Source organism: Tamandua tetradactyla, chromosome X, assembly GCF_023851605.1.
Source record: "Tamandua tetradactyla isolate mTamTet1 chromosome X, mTamTet1.pri, whole genome shotgun sequence".
Classification (NCBI taxonomy): Eukaryota; Metazoa; Chordata; class Mammalia; order Pilosa; family Myrmecophagidae; genus Tamandua; species Tamandua tetradactyla.
In genome coordinates, this window is record NC_135353.1 from 30,814,206 (window position 1) to 30,836,360 (window position 22,155).

General features: G+C 36.1%; 1 non-coding gene and 1 pseudogene across 1 annotated transcript; one reads left to right on the forward strand and one right to left on the reverse strand.

The window, feature by feature from the left end:
* Nucleotides 1-9,129: 9,129 nt before the first annotated feature.
* Nucleotides 9,130-9,320, forward strand: LOC143672377 (U2 spliceosomal RNA). The gene has a single exon (XR_013169830.1). It is a non-coding gene; the product is annotated as a U2 spliceosomal RNA (small nuclear RNA).
* A 5,619-nt stretch (nt 9,321-14,939) lies between these two features.
* LOC143671758 (ATP synthase F(0) complex subunit j, mitochondrial pseudogene) lies at nt 14,940-15,150 on the reverse strand (annotated as a pseudogene).
* Nucleotides 15,151-22,155: the final 7,005 nt, after the last annotated feature.

The window sequence follows — 22,155 nt, forward strand, 5'->3', positions numbered from 1 at the left end:
GGTATACATCACTGAATTTCATTCTGGGTGGAGTGAGTACCATTTTCTATCCCCCAGCTTCATTGCAAGCAGCAGTGAGACCCTCAGTCACAGCTCCTGATGCAGATTGGAGGTGCCAGACTGGGATGTAAAGACCTCATTCCCCAAGATCTGAGGGTAATTTAGCACTGATGGCTGCTTTTGATCCGCTACTTCAGATTGCTGGGGGTCTGGCTCAGAGGGTGGCCATAGCTCCAACCTGCCTCAAGCAAAAACAGCAGAGGAGTCTTAAAGACAATGCCCTTCCTAAAATTTATGAAAAATAAAGGCCTGCATTTACTGGGCAAGTGCTGAATCAAGAAAACATGTCTTCAAAGAGCCATAGGAAAAACTTCTGGCACCTTTTCCTGGTGCCTCTCTCATCCCCTCCTCAAGGAAGTATGGCGCTGACTAGGGCTCCCTTTATGGACCCCTGGACTCCTTCCAGTTAACTAATCTTGAGAACTCCTTTTTGGCTTGTCCACCTCCACCTAGAACTTGCCCTCCAGGCAAAAGCATCTTAAGACAGCTAAAACAGTGCAATAAACAATTGAGTCAGGTGGCCTGGAGCAAATGTTTACCTGCTTTAAGTCCTGCAGTGGAGCACCCAAAGGAGGGAGAAATTCTGTTTCCTAGGAAAAAGAGGTTATTCAAATTCCTGTAAACAAAGGAACACCTACGGCTACCAGCAAGCAGAAGCCAGGACAAAACACAATCTCAGAAAAAAACAAAAAGGACCCAGAACTTTGCAATTACCTTTGGCTGATTTCTTGATGGGAGGGCTGAACTCTGAAGGAAAGCACAGTCAAAGCAGAACCAATTTGCAGACTGTGAAAGGCATTTGTTTCATTGGTTTGTTTGCTTTTGTAAGCTTCTGGCACTCAAGAAAATCTCATATCACCAGCTGGATACAAACTCAAGAAAGAGCTAGCTCAGGGACTAAATCTCAGAGTTAAAATATTAAAATGTACAGTGTGTGACAAAAGATTATAGGACAAAGAGGAAATGATAACTCATCCAAGGGAAAAGGACAAAAATCCAGAAAACATCAATGAAGGAGGTCAGTTTGTGGACATATTAGACAAAACTTTTTAAAAAATGATCTTCAGTATGCTCAAGGAGATGAATAAAAGGGCATAGAAGGAATTAAAGGGTATCAGAAAAATAGTGAATGAACAAGATGAGATTCTCAATAAAGAGATAGAAATTCTGAAAAGAAACCAAGCAGAAGTGCTGAGGGCCACAATAATGGAAATGAAAATTTCTGAAGACAGAAATAAAAATCAGTGACCTTTAAGACAAGAAAATTGAAAGGAGTCAGGATGAGAAACAGCCACAGTCAGAGGCATCCCAGAAAGACATTAGTGAAAAGAAATAGTATCAATATTTAGAACTCTAATTGTCCACATGAAGGAAAAGTGAATTAGAATATGGACCTATATGATTCAAGGCTGGACAACTGATCAGAAACTTGGAAAGAGGAATATTATGACTGGTGACTAGGAGCTATGGAGAAGTGGTATGCTGACAGACTTCTCACAGTGGACATGAAGTAGATGATATTTATATCCTATGTAAATGCCCACAAGAATATATCCACTTCAAAGAAAGTACTGAAAAATAAGGTGGGCAAGAATTGGTAGATTACAAAATAGCCAAAGATTATTCCCATTGCTAAATGCATGCTTCTTTGCGATGTGACATTGTCACTTTCCATATCAAGAAGTGAGTCTACTTCTCCATTCTTTGAATTTGAGCTTGACCATGGAACTTGTTTTGGCAAATGACACATTAATAAGTGTTATGTATTCAAGTTACCTATGCACTGGTGCTTGCTCTCTCTTTTTGGACTTGATACACTGAGACCATGTTCTTAGGAATGGAATCTGAGCTATTCCTCCTACTGAAGAGGATATGTGCAAAACAACTGAGGTGTTCCACTCACCAACCTAACATTTACCAGATATGTAAGTATGGCCCCATCGCCAGCAGACTTCAGAGATCAGTTGAGGCGGCCCAAAGCAGAAGTATCAGCTAGCCGGTCTACAAAATTGTGAGAAATAATATCTGTTGTTTAAAGTAAAAGAAGAAACTATTTTGCACAACCCTATCTATGCAAATACATTTTAAAATCTTGATGAAATGGATATTTTTTAGGACAATTCAGTATGCCAAATTTGACTTCAATAGAGTCAGAAAATCCAGGGGAGCAATATCAATAAAAAAATTAAATAAATTTAGATTTTGGCACTCCATCCAAAAATATGGAACAATGCCAAAAAAGTTTCATGTAAGAATTCTACAGAACTTTAAAAAAATAATCTTATTCCAAAGGTACTTGAACAATTGCAGAGCACAGAAAAAAACTTTCAGATTAATTTTAAAATATTTCTTTATTTTGAAATCATTTCATGCAGAAAAGCTGCAAGATTAGTACAAAACTTATCACATATCCTTCATCCAGAGTTTCTAATTGCCAACATTTGTTGCGGAGGGTCATAGGTTGTATTTAGTTGTCATGTCTCTTCACCCTTCTTTAATCTGAAACAGTTCTTTAGTCTTTCTTTGTTTCTCATGACTTTTACATTTTGTAAGAATACAGGTCACTTATTTTTGAGAATGTCTTCTCAATTTGGGTTCATGCAATGTTTCTTTATGAGTAGACTCAGGTTATGCTTTTTTTTTAAATCAAGAATACCAGAGAAGTTATTTTGTGTTCTCCTCATGGCATAATATCAGGAGCCATAGGATATTGGTTTGCTCCAATATTAATGATGTTAACTTATAACACTCGACTGTGGTATTATCTGCCAGGATTCTCCACTGTAAAGTTAGTATTTATCCCTCTGCAGATAATATATATCTAATGAGGAGAGACTTTGGGACTGTTTAAATAAACTGCTTATCATTGGATTTTTATCTAATAGCTTTAGCATAACACTCTCATTTTATTAAGCACTATGGATTTTTAAAACCTTGATTAACCTAATTTCAAACTTAGAGACAAGTTGCATGTACAGTACAAAGAATTTCTGTATACCCTTCACCAATATTACCAAAGATTTTTTTATTACATTTCCTTTATTGTTTTCTCTCTCTGCATGTATTTATATATGTATTTTTGCATGTGTACCATGTTTTTTCTGAAACATTTAAGAGTAAGTTAAAGACAAAATTCCCCTTTACCCTTAAATATTTCAGCTTGTGATTCCTAAAGGCATAGTCTTTCTCTTTCATCATCAAAGTACAATTACAAAAAACAAGAAACAATATTAACACAGCACTATTAGATTATCTATGCACCTTATTCAAATTATATCAATTATAAATGTCTTTTATAAGACCCCGCTTCTATCAAGATGGCAAAGTGAGATGCTTCAGAGCTCTGTCCTCCACAGAAGCTTCGAATGACTTGCAAAAACTGGAAGAAACAACTTTCTCAGATCTCCAGTACCATAGTAAAGGATGAGTGCAAAATCAACAAAAACATTACTTAAAGTAACTGCCCTTGGGCCCTGGCTGGCCCCTCCGCAAACCCTCAATGGCTTGGTGCCAAACTGCTCTGCCCTCCCTGAATATACTTCTCTGTTCCCAGTTCCAGAGGAGTAGAGTAAACCCCATGTACATACTGGGAGTATGCATGTCTGGTCCAATCTGTCCGGTGATGGACTGTGGGCCTCACCATCCCAAAACATGCCCTGCATATAGAAGGCAGCATACAGAACTCTCCTACTGAATGGTGTGTGAGAGGAGTCATGTTGTTTCCTGGGACAAGAGATTGCTGGCTATGGGACATACCTATAGCGCCCAGAACCCTGAGGAAACTGTTTTCTAGAGAAGAGGAAACAGTCACATCCATGTAGGTGGGGACTGGAGCCTCTCTTACATGCCTAAGATGAGAAACATGTGCAGATAAGGTCAGGGATGTCCCTATACTTTGTCCTGGAGCTATTATCTAACATCTCTGTATGGATAAATCCTGAAGGAGAACACTCTTGCAGGTTAATTTGCAAAGACTGGGTAAATTCATTTCTTTTTCTCCTTTTTTGTTAGATTCTGGCATTCAAGAAATACTTTGTCATAATACTAGCTGGATACAACTTACGAAAGAGAAATCTCAGAATCTAAATTCCATTGACAACAATTTAAAATATTAAGATGCCCAGGTTTCAGCAAAATATTACAAAACACACAAAGACATAAGAAGTGATGGCCCAGGCAAAGGAGATAATTAAAGCAAAAGGAGCCATCAATGAAGAAGACAAGACCTGAGCCATACCAGACAAAGACTTTTAAAAACTAGTCCTATTTATGCTCACAAAACTAAAGGAAAACATGGACAAAGACCTGAAGGAAATTAAGAAAATGATAGATGAACACAAAGAGGATATTAATATAGAGCTGTAAGTTATGAAAAGGAACCAAACAGAGCTGAAGACCAGAGTAACAAAAACGAAAACTTCCCTAGAGGGGTTATGCTGGTTTGAAAGGATTATGTACCCTAAAAAAGCCATGTTTTAATCCTGATTCAATCCTGTTGGAGCAACCTTTCTTTTAATCCCTATTCAACAATGTATGTTGAAACCTTTTGATTGATTATGTCCTTGGAGATGTGACATGCCCAATTCTGGGTATTAAACTTTGATGAGAGGGAGATGTGACTCCACCCATTCCATGTGTGTCTTGATTAGTTCACTGGAATCCTTAAAAACAGGAAACATTTTGGATAGAGTTAATTTGAGAGCCATGAGAACCTCGAGAGCCCATGCAGCCAGAGATCTTTGGGGATAAGGAAGGAAAATGCCCCCTGGGGAGCTTCATGAAACAAGAAGCCTGGGCAGAAAGCCAGTAGATGTTGCCCTTTTTGCCATGTGCCTGACCAGTTGAGAGAGGAACCCTGAACTTCATCGGCCTTCTTGAATGAAGGTAGCATCTTGTTGGTGCCTTAATTTGGACATTTTTATAGACTTGCTTTAATTTTTGATATTGCATTAGAACTATAAATTTGATAACTTATTAAATTCCCAGTTTTAAAAGCCATTCCAGTCCCGGTATATTGCATCCTGGCAGCTAGCAAGCTAGAACAAGGGCTAAACAGTGTATCGGGGCTGGCAAAAGAATCAGTGAACTTGTAGATAAGGCTATTGAGATCATCTAGTCTGAAGAGCATGAGGAAGAAAGCATTTTAAAAAGTGAACAGAGCCTGAAGAACCTGTGGGACACCATAGGCATATCAATACACACATTGTGTGAGTTCCAGAAGGAGAAGAGAGAAAATGGCACAGAGAATATTCAAAGAAATAATGGCTGAAAACATTACAAATTTAAGAAAAGACATGAATATACACATCCAAGACACTCAATGAACTTCAAACAGGATGAACCCAAATATACCCACTCCATAGCATATTATAATCAAACAGTCCAATGCCAAAGATAAAGAGAGAATTGTGAAAGCTGCAAAAGAGAAGCAACATGTCTTGTATGAGGGAGCCTCTATAAAATTGTTTCAATTTCTCAAAAAATCATGGAGGCAAGAAGGCAGTGAGATGATATAGTTAAAGTGCAGAAAGTAAAAAATTGCCAACCAATAATTCTATATCTGACAAAATCATCTTTCAAAAATGAGAGAGACTGGGTTCTGGGAAGATGGCGATGGCATAGGATAGGTCGAGTTCAACCCTGCTCCAAAGAACAGCTAAAGAACTGACAGAAAAACGACCAGGAGAGTGATTTCAAGGAGTGAGTGACCTGGGAAGGCCTTCTACACCTCATAGGGAGGACTTGTTGAAAAAGCAGAAGAATAGAGACACTAAGAATCAGAGACTGTTCAGCTAGTGCAAACAGCCTAATGCACCCCTTTCCAAGTGGAGGCCTGGAGCCCTCAAGAGTGCATGGACAGGGAGATGAGGACAAAGAAGTAAGCCAAGCTGGATTCCTTGAAAGCAATACCCTCATATGTGATGCTTCTGCTGTGAAATCCATGACTCCCCACACACCCCACACACCTGAAACCCATTACCTGCCCCCTAGTGGTGCTCCAAGCACCCGTGACCTGACACCCCTACCCATACATCCCTGCCTTACACCCCTGCCCCGTGCATTTCTGCAAACCTGTCCCAATCTCATTCACTTCTCCTGTGCAAGTGTACAGTCTCACACTGCTCCTCCTGAGACCCATGCACCCATGTCAAGGCTTCAACCACCACACCACTTGCCCCTCCCTGCCTTCTGGGGGTTGTTACCTGTACATCAGGTCTGCAGGCATTCACCTTCATTCCCAGGCATAAATATGCAAATCAAAGAAGCCCAATGAACTTTAAATAGAATAAAACCAAATAGGCCTACCTCAAGACACATACTAATCAGTCTGTCTAATGTTGAAGAGAAGCAGAAAATCCTGAAAATGGCAAGATAAAAAACAATCTACTACATACAAGGGAAAGCACATAAGACTTAATTCAGACTACTCAACTGGCACTATGGAGGAGAGAGAGTAGTGGTATGATATTGTCCTTCAAAACTAAGGGAGAGATTAAAATTTTCACAAACAAACAAAAGCTGACAGAATATGTCAACAAGAGACTGGCCCTACAAGAAATAATAAAGGGAGTCCTGCCAGCTGAAAAAAAAAAAAAAGACAGGAGAGGGACATCTGGAGGAGGGTAAAGAATTGAAGAGTATCAGTAAGGGTAACTTAAAAAATAAAAAGAGAAAGAAGGAAAAGAAGATATAGATCTGACAAATAAAATCCAAAGGACAAGATGGCAGATGCAAGAAATACCTTTACAGTAATAACTTTGAATGTTAATGGGATAAACTTCCTAGTCAGAAGATACAAATTGGCAGAATGGATTAATAAATAAGATCCAGCCACATGCTGTTTACAATAGACTCATCTTAGACACAAGGATACAAATAGATTGAAAGTGAAAGGATGGAAAAAGATGTTCCACACAAGCTATAACCAGAAGAAAATAGGAGTAGCTCTAATAATGATAGGCAAAACAGACTTTAAGTGTAAAAACATAATAAAAAACAAGGAAAGACAACATGTATTAGGAAAAGGGACAATTAACTAAGAAGAAATAATCATAAATGTCTATGGTCCCAATCAAGGAGCTCCAAAGTACATCAGACAGACATCAGCAAAACAAAAGGGACTGATAGACATTTCAACAATTATAATAGGAGACTTCAACACACCACTCTCCTCTATAGATAGAACACCAGACAGAGGATCAACAAGGAAATAGAGAACGTAAACAATTTGTAAATTAATTAGACCTAACAGACTTATATACACCATTATACCCCCAAACACCAGATATACATTCGTCTCTAGTGCTTGTGGAATATTCTCCAGGATAAATCATATGCTGGGGCACAGAACAGGTCTTTGCAAATTTTAAAACATTGGAATTATTCATAGCACTTCCTCTAATCTCAGTGGAATGAAACAAAAATCAATAACCACCAAAAAATGAGAACTTTCACAAATACATAGAAATTAAATAACACACACTTAAACAATGAGTGAGTCAAAGAAGAAATTGCTAAAGAAATCAGTAAGTATCTGGTGATGAATGAAAATGAGAATACAACATATCAGAACTTATGGGATGTGGCAAAAGCTGTACTCAGAGGGAAATTTATTGCCCTAAATGCTTATGCTAAAAAAGAAGAAAGAACAAAAATCAAAGACTTAACTGCTCACCTGAAGGAACTTGAGAAAGAACAGCAAACTAACCCAAAGCACATAAAAGTACAGAAATAACAAAAATTAAAGCAAAATTAAATGAATTGGAGAACAAAAGAACAATAGAAGAATTTTTTTAAAGTTGGTTCTTAGAGAAAATCAATAAAATTTATAGGCTACTAGCAAGGCTGACAAAGAAAAAAAAAGAAAGAGGATGCAAATAAACAAAATCAGAAATGGGGGGGGGGGGTCATCACCACATACCCTGAAGAAGTAAAAAGAAATCATAAGAGGATACTATTGAACAACTATACACCAACAAACAAGACAACTTACATAAAATGGAAGAATTCCTGGAAACACACAAACAAGCTACACTCAAGAAAAAAGAGAAGATCACAACAAATCAATCACAAGTAAGAAGATTCAATTGGTCATCAAAAACCTTCCCAGAAAGAAAATCCCAGGACCCGATGTCTTCACAGGGGAATTTTATCAAAGATTCCAAAAAGAACTAATACCATCTTGCTCAAACTTTTCCAAAAAATTGGCAAAAAAGGAACACAACTTAACTCATTTTATGAAGCTAACATCACATTAATGCCACAACTGGGTAAAGATGCTACATGAAAGGAAAACTAAAGATTAATCATCTTAATGAACATAGATGCAAAAGTCCTCAACAAAATATTAGCAAATCGAATCCAACAGCACATTAAACGAATTATGCACCATGACCAAGTAATGTTTATACCAGGAAGTTAAGGATGGTTCAACACAAGTAAATCAGTAATGTAATACAGTACATTAAAAAAATCACAAGGAAGAAGTCATATGATCATCTTGATTGATGCTTAAAAAGCATTTAACAAAATTCAACATCTTTTTTTCTGATAAAAACACTTCAAAATTAGGAATCAAAGGTAGGATTCAGAGGTAACTTCCTCAATATGAAAAAGGGTATATATGAAAAACCCATAGGCACTATCATACTCAATGACGAGAGAATGAACGCTTTCCCCCTAAGATTGGGAATGAGACAAGGATGCCCTCTGTCACCACCATTATTCAACATTGTACTATATTTCTAGCTGGAGCAATCAGGCAGGAAAAAGAAATAAAAAAGAATCCAATTTGGAAAGCAAGAAATAAAACTTTCATTATTTGCAGTAACATGATACTATACTTGGAAAATTCTGAAAAATCCTGACCAAAAGAGGGAAAATAAGCGTAATAAATAAGGTATCAGTGGCTGAGAGAGATCAAATAAAGTCTAGAGGCTACTCTAGAAGTCATTCTTAATGCAAGCTTCAGTTAGACACTGTTACCTACATAACTTGCCAACCCCCAACAGAAACCATTCCTGCCAATTCTAAAGAACATCAAGGGCAATATGCAAGATTCTACCAATGATCGCTTCTCGGCCTTTTGACTAAGATCAAGTGTAGTATCTGTTCTTATCAGTTTAATATCTGATACGTCCTCTATCTGAGGACAATACATTAAATGGATTTTTGGAGCAGGGAGATGGAATAGGAGCTTGCTCCGTCCACACCACGCATCGACCTGGTATTGCAGTACTTCCAGGAACGGTGCACCCCTCCCTCAATTGCGATGTAAACTGACAGACTTGACTTTTTCCCTGCTCTCCGGGCTTGCTCCTTTCTTTTACCACAGCGGGATGTCCAGAGCTCCCTTCGTGTCTTTCCGCCGAGCTGCTTGTGCTGTCCTTTCTCCTTCGTCTCCTATTTTCTTTTCTTGCTAGTGTCACGTCCTTTATTCGTGGGGATGGCCAACCCAGGTTTCGCTCAAGTAGTAAATACTAGGCAGTAAGTCTTGTGTGAGCACTTCACTTGTGCTGCATGCAGGCCGTTTGTTCGCTACCTTCTCCAACTTGCGAGAGACCTTCTCCTTCTCGCCATCAACTGCGTCAGCTGCACCTGGCTCACTCTCTCTGTTCTATCCTAGGTCTTATGCTTCCCGCTGGTTGTAGCCCCCTTTGTTACTAGCATCATACTCTCCGATCACCTTCTGCCTTACCTGCCACCTTTCTCTGTCTTCAACCCCCCATGTACCATGCTCTTTACCTCTCTCAAAAAAAAATTAAAAAAAAAAAGATTCTACAGATGTTTCATGCACTAGGGTAACTTTTCAGAAACTTACAACCTGTTCATGTGAATTTGGTAAGTAGTTTTTCCAAGTCTTCAAAGTAGGTTGTTGGAATTTTGATTGGTACTGCGTTGAATCTATAGATCAATTTGAGTAGAATTGTCATCTTATAAACCTCATAAGTTTATGTAGAACTTATTTATATTTGTAGTGTTAATTAGTGGGACACATGAGTATATAAAACCCCTCTCAATAACGTTCCCCTTCAATATTGTAACATTACTTTTAGACCCACTAGTGAACCATCTTCATTTTTTCATTTCTGTCTGTTCCCTTGCAATTATGTTCAACTTCATTAGCTAACTATTCACTGCTCTCAAGCTTCAGCATATCTCTAGGTTCCCTCTATTCTGTATTATAAGCCTCTGATTTTACCTTTATCATGGTCATGAAAGTGTAATCGTACAGTACTTCTTTTTATGTCTGGCTTATTTCACTCAGCATTATGTCCTCAAGGCTCATCCATCTTGCATGTGCTTTGGGATGTCATTTCATCTTACTGCTGCATAATATTCCATCATATGTATATACCATATTTTGTTAATCCACTCATCAGTTGATGGGCACTTGATTTGTTTCCATCTTTTGGTGATTGTGAATGATGCTGCTATGAACACTGGAGTGCACATCTCTGTTTGTGTCACTGCTTTCAGCTCATCTGGTTACATATTGAGTAACGGTATTGCTGGGTCATAGGGCAACTTAATATGTTGTTTTCTGAGGAATCACCAAATTGTCTTCCATAGCAGTTGTATCATTATATATTCCCACCAGCAGTGCATAAGTGTCCCAATTTTTCCACATCCTCTCCAACATTTGAAGTTTTCTGTTTGTTTAGTAGCAGCCATTCTTATAGTTGCGAGGTGGAAATCTCATTGTAGTCTTGATCTGCATTTCCTTTATACTTAATGAGAAGGAGCATCTCTTCATTTGCTTCTGAGACATCTGTATTTCATCTTCAGAAAAATGTCTATTCACGTCTTTAACCCATTTTATGATTGGATTGTTTGTTCTTTTGTTGTTGAGTTGTGTGATTTCTTTATGTATGCAGGATGTCAAACCTTTGTCTGATGTGTGATTTCCAAATATTTTCTCCCATTGAATTGGCTACCTCTTCACCTTTTTTGGTGAAATCTTTTGAGGCATAAAAGCATTTGATTTTGAGGAGTTCACATTTATCTATTTTTTCCAAATGGGTCCTTGGACCAGATAAGTCCTGAATTGCATAGTGGCCAGCCCCTCCAGAACATCAACTAGTTCCATCCCCCTATCCCATATTACCAACAGCCCCTTCGAAGATGAAAAAGTTAGAATGGGCATAGCCTAAATACTCCTAAAGAGTGGGAGAAGGATCAAAGGTGGTAGTGGAGTTATACAGAGAAGGTAGGATTTAACAAATGAGTATGATTGCTGAATAATTATGTTGATATTTCTTTTAGTCTCCAGTATCTCAGAGCAGCTGGTAGTAAAATCCTAAAATTGCGGAAGTGTAACTCATACCAAACTCTGAAATCTGTTCTACAACTAACTGCTGTGGTGTGCCTTGAAATTTATCACTTTTGTGTATATATGTCTGTGTGTACATATATATATATATATATATATATATATATATATATATTTTTTTTTTTTTGTATGGGCAGGCACTTGAAATCCATCTCAGGTCTCCAGCATGGCAGGTGAGAATTCTCCCACTGAGCCACCATTGCACCACCCTGTATATATGTTACCTTTAGCAAAAAAAGTTGATTGTGATGATAAATGCACAGCTATACGATGATATTGTGAACCATTGATTGGACACTGGATAATTACATGGTATGTGAATATATAATAAATATCAATAAAAATAAATAATTTTTAAAATGAGAGAGAGAGGGAGAGATAAAGACACTCACAGATAAACAAAAGCTAAGAGAGTTTGTAATCACTAGACTGGGCCTAGAGTTGACGTTAGTGAGAGTTCTACAGGTTGAAAGGAAAGGTCAATAGATAATAGATCAAAGCTGTATGAAGAAATGAAGGTTTCTGGTAAGGTTAATGGTGGGGATAAATATAAATGCCAGTACTATTATATATTTAATTTGTAATTCCACTTATTTCCTACAAGATCTAAAAGACAAATGCTTAAAATGTAATGATAAATCAGTGGTTTTGGAGTCACAACGTATAAATATGTAATTTGTGACAAGAACTCATGAAGGTGGGGGATGGAGGAGTGTAGGAACATAGCTTCTGTATACTATAGTAGTAAGTTGTTATCAAAGCAAACAAGATTTTTCAGATTTAGGATGTTAAATTCAAGCCTCATTGTAACTACAACAAAAATATCAGAGAATATGCAAGCTCATACAGACAGAAATTAGAATACTGGTTGCCAGGGGTAGGGGGCTTGGGAACAGGGTATTGAGGCAAAATGGTTGTAGGGTTTCTATTCTGGGGGGTGGAAACATTTTAGTAGTAGAAGGTGGTGAGGATACTGCAATGCCATGAATGCGATTAATCCTACTGAATGATATGCTTGGGAGTCGCTGAGATGGGAAAGTTTATGTTGTATGCATGTTCCCACAACAAAAAAAAATGGAAAAAGAACAACAAAAGAGATAATGATAATTTAAAGCACTATGTGATCTTGGATGGGATCTAACAAGGGAGAAGAAAAGGCTCAAAAAAACATTATTGGGCATGTGAAAACATGGAATATAGACTGTAAGCTTTATATCAATGTTAAATTTCATGAACTTGATAACTGCACTTAAGGTGGCTACATAAGTGAGTATCCTTGTTCTTAGGAAATGTATATTGCAGCACTAAGGGTTCAAGGAGTATGATGTGTATACAACCTACACTTAAGTATTTGAAAAATGGATTGATACATAGATAGAAACACAGGTAGATGGATAGACAGACTATTTGATGGTGATGAATAGACAGAGAATGATACGGCAAATGCGGTAAAATGTTGAAATCGGTGAATCTGGGTATCTAGGAGAATAGGGGTTATATTAATGTTCTCTATATAGGAGTTGTACTATTTTTGCAAGTGTCCTATAAGTTTGAAAATATTTCAATATTTTAGTGTTTTTTAAATGTCCTTTATAAGAAAAGAAAGTTCAGGGCAGGCCACGGTGGTTCAGCAGGCAGAGTTCTTGCCTGCATGCTGGAGACTCGGGTTCAATTCCTGGTGCCTGCCCATGCAAAAAAAAAAAAAAAAAAAGGAAAGAAAAGAAAGTTCTGAATCATTAATTGCATTCAGTTGTTCTGTCACTTTAGTCTCCTTTAATATGGAACAGTTAAACAGATTTTCCTAGTCTTAAATGATATTGAATTTTTTTATTTGTACAAGCCAATTTTTTTTTTGCAGAATGTCTGTTAACTTGGATTTGATTGATGTTTCATCATGATTAGATTCATGTTATGCATTTTTAGTGGGAATAGTAAAGAGGTGATGTGCTCTTCTCAGTACATCATATCTAGAGGCAGAAAATGTCAATTTGTCCCATTATTGGTGCTATTAGCTTTGTGAGCATTGCATTAAAGTAATGTATGCCAGGTTTCTCCACTGTGACGTTACTATTTTCCTCTTTGTATTTTACAGTGTATCTTTGTAAATATAAGCTCTTGACATTACTGTACAAGTTTTGGGTAAACATTTTTTTCATTTCTCTTGGATATATACATAGGACTGGAAATACTGTGTCATATTGTACTTCCATGTTTACAATTTTGAAATACCAAATTGTTTTTCACAGATGCTGCATCATATTACTTCATCACCGGAATTGTATGAGGGTTCCAATTTCTCCACATCCTCACCAACACCTGTTATATTCTTTTTTTTTTTTTTTTTATAATAGCTGTCCTAGTAGGTGCGAATTGGTATTTCATTGTGGTTGATTTGTATTTCCCTAATGGATAATGATGCTGAGCATCTTTTCAGGTGTTTATTGGCCATTTCTATACAGTATTTGGAGAAATGTCTCTTCGAATCATTTCCCATTTTTAAACTGGATGAATTCCCTTTTTTATTGTTGAGTTGTAATAATTCTTTACATATTATTGATACAAGTTCCTTATCAAATATGTGATTTACAAATACTATCTCCTATCCTGAGCTGTCTTTTCACTTTCTTGATAGTGTCCCTTAATGAACAAAAGACTTTTAGTTTTGATGAAGTACAGTTTATTTTTTTTCTTTGGTTGCTTGTGGATTGGATGTCATATGAAAGAAGCTATTGCCTAATCCAAGGTCATGAAGATGTACATGTCTCTTTGTGAGAGGTTTGTAGTTTTACCTCTTGTATTTAAGTCATTGATCCAGTTTCATTTAATTTGTATAGATTGTGGGAAGTAGGCATCCATATTCATTCTGTGCATTGTGGAAATCCAGTTGTCCCAGCACCATTTATTAAAAAGATTTGCTCACAAAAAAGTTGATTGTGGTGATAAAAAAAATATTTAAGCCTTCTAGCTTCCTATATTCTGGAGCAGCTAGAAGGAAAAATCTGAGAGGACCGTATGTTAGCCCATGACAAACTCTGGGATCTGTCCTGTAACTACTTGTTGAAGAATGCTTTGAAAACTATTGCTTTTTTATTCCTTTGCTTTGTACATATGTTATATTATGGAATAAAAAAAGCCTTACTTTCCCCCCATTGAATGGTTATGGCAACTTTGTCAAAAATCAATTGACCACAGATGTATGTGTTTATTTATGGACTCTTCATTTTATTCCTTTGGTATATCTGTCTATCCTTATGCCAGTACCACAGTATTTGATCACTATAACCATGTAGTAAGTTTTGAGCCCAGAAAACGTGAGTCTTCCAAAGTTGTTCTTTTCTTTCGAAGATTGTTTTGGCTATTTGCACTTCCACATGAATTTTAGGATCAGATTTTCCATTTCTGCACAAAAAAAAAGACATTGGGATTTTTTTCACCTTACAGATACATGTATTCATGCCATAAATAAATAGTACTTGTAAAAGTGTACAGCAATGTTCCATGTTCCCATCTGACATAACTTGCTTTAATTTACAGCCAGACCAACATTTCATCTGATTTGTGTTTCAAGTGAAGCTAGATAATGATGGCCATAAACAGGCACAGGAGTTGAAGCTTTAAAAGCTTTACTTCTCTAATCAGAACTCCTGATTTTATAAATGAAGAAGCGCATCAAACCCATCATGACCCGAATTTCCTAGTAAACTTGATAGAGTAGGGTTTCCTGGGATCCAAACATTTTTAGTAATGTTTTGATGCATTTCAGTACAGGATGAACAGCAAAGACCAAACCAAGGGCCCACCGGACATTGGGATTTTGACAAGGGTTGCATCCAATCTGTAGATTGTCTTAGGTAGTATTGTCATGTTCATAATATGAAGTCTAAATCATGGATCACGGGATATCTTTCCCATTATTTAGGTCTTCTTTAATTTCTTTCAGCAATGTTTTGTAATTTTCAGAGTGTAAGTCTTGTAACACCTTGGTTAAGTTTATTTCTGAGTAATTCTTTTTGATGCTATTGTAAATGAAAATGATTCTTTAGTTTCATAGTCAGATTGTTCATTGTTAATGAATAGAAACATAACAGATTTTTAAATATTGATCTTGTATCCTGTAACTTTGCTGGACTCATTTGTTATCTCTTTTTTACTGTAGGTATTTCCAACTATAAATTTCCTTCTGAACCCTGATGTCTATGAATCCCCCGTGCTTTGGTATGCTATGTTTTAGTTTTGTTCATATCAAAGTATTTTCTAATTTCCCTTGTGATTTCTTCTTTGACGCATTGATTATTTAGGAGTGTGTTGTTTAATTTCATGCATTTTGACACTTTTTAAATGCTCTAATCTGAGTTCTTTCCTGGAGAATGTGGCACTGAACATGTAGAATTCTGCATTGTTGGGTAGAGTGTTCTCAGATGTCTGTTAGGTTTATTTCATATATAATGTTGTTCAACTTAATTTTCTTTGATCTTCTGTCTATTTCTTTTGTTCGTAATTGAAAGCATAAATGTCTACATGTTTTTTATAATTGTTTTAGTTAGCAGCTTTAGCTCAAGGCCGATATGATGAAATGAATGCAAGCCTTTTGAGCCAGTCTTCCAGGGAAGCAGTGGACAGAACAAAATGAAAAATTACAATTCTTTGTGAATGAGGTACTACAAATATGAGTTGTCATTTTCAAGTCTACCACTGAGTTGGGGAGTGAGGATGAGACTATAGTAAACACTACAAAAATTTTGAACAAAAGTTTTGAAACACTACAAAATTTACCGTTCCTACTGAAATGCAGCAGTCTTTCTTGAATAAGTAAGTTTTCCTTTGGTTGCTGCAAGTCTAGCTAATTTCCAGAGTTATTAAAGTTGATTTTTATAGTTTTGCCAGGTTTTTCATTGCTTTTGTGGAAAGGTGAACTTTCAGAGTTCCTTATGCTACCATTTCACTAATGTCACTCTCCAGGATTGATTCTTGAATGAATCAGTAATAATAAGATTGCCAAATGGTGATTTTATAATTTCACCATTCCTTCTACACTTATTAGTTAATATTATTCCATAAGCAAGAACCTTTCCTTCTTCTATGGTTATTTACTTATTTCAGAAAAATATATTCTTTTTCTCCTAAAGGGTTATAACCTGCTACTATCTTTATTTATGTTGATGAGCAAATATTCCCAGATATTGCCATTTGGTAAACACTTTCAGGTAGTTTGTCTGTCCTTATGAAACATGCCAATATTTCTTTGACAAATTTTCTTATTTTCTAAACATAGTATTTATAGGGTCATTTTATACTTTCCCAGTCTTAGCTCCATGATCAGCCATTTTCCAAACTGCCTAGATTCCAAAAAAAAAAAAAACAACTAAGATCTAAGCACTAAGTGCTCTCATTGCTACTTCACTGTCACTACTTCTAGATCTTTCAGTGAACAAAGCTAGGAAATAGGTATGTATATACATGTATGTACATTAATATATGTATATATACATGTGTTTATATGCTTTAATCTATTTATCATTCTGTCTTCTATGATCCTAATTATCTATTAAGCCTTGAGTTCATACTAATACCTCCAATTCCAATCTAAAAAAGCATGTCCCATTTATTGTTCCCCTTCCATATATATATACTTTTTGGCCTGATCTAACCATCTCTGCGTTTTAATAGGGGTGTTGACACAGTTTACATTTAATGATTTATTGGTGTGGAAGGAGTTAAATCTTACCATTTTTAATTTTCTATTTCCTTATTCCTCTTTCCTGCCTTCTTTTGGATTAACTGACTACTTTAAATAATTCCGTGTTTGAGGACATTTACTGCATTGGGGAGGTGTGGTAGACAGAGAAATGCCTTCCAAAGATGTCTGTATCCTAATCCCTACACCTATGAATATGTTACCTTAGCTTGCAAAAGTAACTTTGCAAATGGGATGAGTTAAGTCATTTCAAGAAAAGGAGATTACCGTGGATTATCTGGGTGGGCCCATTGTAATCACAAGGGTCCTTATAAGAGGAAAGCAAGAGGGTCAAAATTATTTTAAAAAGTAGATGGGATGACAGAAACAGGTAGAGTGATATGCTATGAATACATAGCCAGGAGTCACAAAGCAAGTAGTATTGGCAGCCTCCAGAATCTGGAAAAAACAAGGCAATGAATTTTCCCCTAGAGCCTCCAGAAGGAATATAGTTCTGCCGACACCTTGATTTTTGCCAGGAAGACCCATTTCACACTTCAGACCTCTAGACCTTTAAGATAATTTGTGTTGTTTAAGCCGCTAAATTTGTGGTAACCTGTTACAGAAACAACAGGAAACTCATACGAGAATTGTTATTTTTGTTTTCTTCACCATTATAGCTATGTACAGGAGAGGGATGTCATCAGCACAGGTGATCTCTTTTTCTTTATTCATCTTATAATAGTTTTATTTTTTGCCTAATAATTTCAGAGTCCTGGTAGTTTAAAACATCCATAGTCCAAGGGCACCCTCTTCTGTTAAATTGGATAAATTGCAACTTTTTAAATTGTAGGCTTGTTTTTTTAAAATTCTTTGTTGCAATCGTTATTGTTCTTATAGTAGTAGGAGGATGTGTTCTGTTCTTTTTTTTCTTTTCTTTCCTTTCTTGCAAAGTCATAAATGTTACCTTTTTCCCTCTTTTCTCCTTCACTGTCCTATCTTCAAAAGCTGTTTCTCCCACCCTTTTTTACTTTCTGCAACAGAGGTGATGACTTTTGAAGACTGTTACCTTGATTCATGGTACCCTTACATTTTTTTCTCGTGGTAAGTGCTCTTATATACTAGTACATTTTCAATACTTTCACATTTACTGTGATTGTCTCTTTCTGAAAAATAATTTAGATTAATTTCAGGCCTACTGCTAGGTCTTCTCTTCTTTCTGCATTAGCTTTCTCCAGGCTGTCCTTGCCTCTGTTAAGTAATGTAACAGGAGTGCTTGAGAGATAGCACTGGGACTACTTTAATTTTCTACTTATACATAGCTTAAGTAATTTAAAGGTTTGGCACTCTCTGTCTTCTACTTAAGTGCGTGTATTTGGAATTTTTGTGGTATTTTGTTAGTTCTTTAAGATCCACATTTGTAGCAAAAATTGTCATCTACTAGGACTATTTTAATGTATTTGCACTTAGGATGGAGTTTATCTAGTGGCAACTTTAGATCAATTTTAGATCTGCTGCTAGCTTCCCTCATCTCTCAATCATGCAGTTTCTTCCAGACTGCTCTCTAATAAAAAATGGGTTTACTCCTATGAGATGAGATGGTTCACTGAGGGTTGATGTTTACCTTTCCATTTGTACGTAATTTAAAATTTAGATGGACTGTTACCTATTTTCTAGTTAAGCTGTGTATTTAGGTTTTCTATGTATTTATTTGTTTTATTTATTGTTATGTTTGGAGTTTTGGTATTTGTTGAGTAATTCTTGTCATTGTCATTATTTGGGATACCCTTAAAAATGTATCTTTAATTTTATAATTTTTATTGGAGAAGTAGATTTACAGAAAAATCATGCAGAGTTCCCATACACCCCCTACACACACACAGGTTTCCCATTATGAAAACTTTGCATAATGTAGTACATTTGTTACAATTGATGAAAGAATATTATTGTAACTATAATATTAACTGTGGTCCAGAGTTTATCTTATGGGCCTCTGTTTCTGTTGTACAGTCCCATGGTTTTTAAAATGTTTCTACTTGTAACATATATACAACCTAGAATTTTCACCATTTAACTGCACTCAAACGTATAATGTAGTGTTGTTAATTACATTCACAATGTTGTGTTATCATCACCACCATCCATTACCAAAACTTTTCCATCACACAACCATAAATTCTGTACCAAATAAGCATTACCTCCCATTTCCTTACCCCCACCTGGCCTCTGGTAACCTGTGTTCTAATTTCTAACTCTCTGAATTTTCTTATTCTAATTATTTTATATCAGTGAAATCATATAGTAATTGTCCTCTTATGTCTGACTTATTTCACTCAACAGGATGTCTTCAGGGTTCATCTATGTTGTTGCATGTATCAGAATTCCATTTCATTTTACAGCTGAATTATTTATAACACTGTGTGTATATGCCACATACTGTATATCCGTTCACTGGTTGCTGGACCCTTGGGTTGCTTCCATCTTTTGGGAATTGTGCATAAGGTCACTAGGAATATCAATATACATCTATCCGTTGGAGTCCCTACTTTCAATCCTTTTTGGGTGTATATCGAGAAGTGAAATTGCTGGGCCATAAAGTAATCCTATATTTAACTTTCTGAGGAACTGCCAAACTGTCTTCCAGAGCAGGTGTACCATTTTATATTCCCACCAACAATGAAGGAGTATTCCTATTTGTCCACACCTTCTCAAATGTGTACTTTCCACTTTTTTAAATCGTAGCCACTCCGTGGGTATGAAATGGTATTACTATTGATGTTTTTGTCTGCATTTCCCTAATGGCTAATGATGTTGAGCAACTTTTCATGTGTGTTTTGACCATTTGTACATCTTCTTTGAAGAAATGTCTACTCAAGTTCTGATGGTTTGAAGCTGTTATGAACCCCAGAAAAGGCCATGTTTTTTAAATCCATTCCTGTGGGTGCAGACCTATTGTAGGTGGGATCTTTTGATCAGGTTATTTCAATTGAGATGTAACCCAACCCATTCAAGGTTGGACTTTGTCCTCTTACTGGAGTCCATAATAAGAAGATAAAGGACTCACAGAAAAAATCCAGAGATCTTAGAGAAACCTCAGAGAAGCTCAGAGATGATTTTAAGAGAAGCTCACAAAGAAAATTCCTGGAGAAGCTGAAAGGACCAACAGAAGCTCAGAGAGGAAGCCACTGAGGCCAGAAGTGAAAAGAATGAAACCTAGAGTGAAGGACCAGCAGGTGCCAGTAATGTGCCTTTCTTTATGACAGAGGTGTTCTGGATGCCAGCAGTCTGTCTTCAAAGTCCAGATACCATCCTTTTGATGCCTTCAGTTGGATATTTTCCAGGCCTAAAAACTAAAAATTGTGAGTTAATAAATCCCTACTATAAAAAGCCAACCTATTTCTGATAAATTGCATTCTGGCATCTTCAGCAAACCAAAACACAAGCCTTTGCCCATTTTTGAGTTGGGTTGTTTGCCTTTTGGTTGTTGAGCTCTATAATTTTTTTAAATCAATTCTGGGTATTAAACCCCCATCTTATATGTGATTTCTCAATAATTTTTCCCTTTCCATAGGCTGTCTTTTTACTTTCAAGATGAAGGTTTTTTCATGCTAATTGATGTTTAATGGAAAAGTATAAGAAATCTGTAATTAAACTTTTCAATATTCAAAAAGTTTAGCATTTTTCAAGCTGTAATCATTCCATTTTATTTAGACTTTTTGTTTCTTTCTAAAATGGTGACCACAAGAAAAATCTATAAGCATCTTTTTAGAAGCCCTTAAATTTGCAAATAGTAAATGTCCATGTATTTTTTCTGGAGTTTAAGTTTCATAAAACTGTTACGTACAATGTACACATAAACAGAAATGCATACATATATATATATTTATATTGAGAAAGACATTTAATCATTCTGGATTCATCCAATTGGTTTTGGATGATTTTTGATATGACTGTACTAGAATATATTTTATCTCCTAGAGTGTGACAATAATGAGTGTTGAACTACTTCTGTTATTATATTGAGTTAAATACTACCGTCAATATATCACATTGGGGGAAAAACGATTTTTTTTTGTCCAGTCCATTTCATTTACATTCAGAAAAATTATTCAGCTTCTTGCTATTAACACATTTGGGAATTAAATCCTAAATTTACTAGTTGTGGTTTTCTTTCCTTTCAGTCTTATTTCCCTTTGTTCATTTAAGAACTGCATAATTGCTGGTTGTGGTTTTTCCTTTCAGCCATCCTATCTTCCTTTGTTCCTTCAAGAGCCGCATACTTGTAAATAAAATACAGTATAAATAGGGAGTGCAAGGTAGTTCAGTGGTAGAATTCTCGCCTGCCATGCGGGAGACCCGGGTTCGATTCCTGGTCAATGTACTCCCCCCCCCCCCAAATATATATATATAATATAAATAAAATTAAAATGATTATATGGCAAATGTTCTAAAAAAATGATCATGGTGATGAATACACAACCATGTGATGATATTGTGAGCCATTGATTGTACACCACGTCTGGAATGTATGTGCGTGAAGATTTCTTAATGCAAATAATGTTTTTAAATGATTATATGTACAAACTGGGCTAGAAATTGAGTATATAACAGATAAATATAAGGAATTTACATTTTGGTGTCAAAGGCAACATCTTAAAGCTTTAACATAAAATGATTTATTCAATAATAAGTGCTTTGATAGAGAAGTATTGGAATACAGGAAAACAAAAAAAGCAAAGTTAATTATGCAAAATAGGTGCTAAAGCAATTTAAGGCAAATATTCATCAGATGGACAGGGAAGAATTGAGAAAGAACAAGTCCCTATATAAACCCAGGAAAAAAAAGTGTGGGGTGTCTTAAAGGGATAGAGAGATATGCAATATTGCTTTTATTCTTATTATTTCTTTTTTTAATTAAAAAAGTTGTGAGTTTACGAATCAATTATGCATAAAATACAGGATTTCTGTACAATATCCCACCACCAACACCTGTATTGGTGTGGAACAGTTGTTACTATTGATGAGACCACTTTTTTATAATTGTGTTTTTAACAGTGGTTACCATTGTTACAATTGATGAAAGCTTATT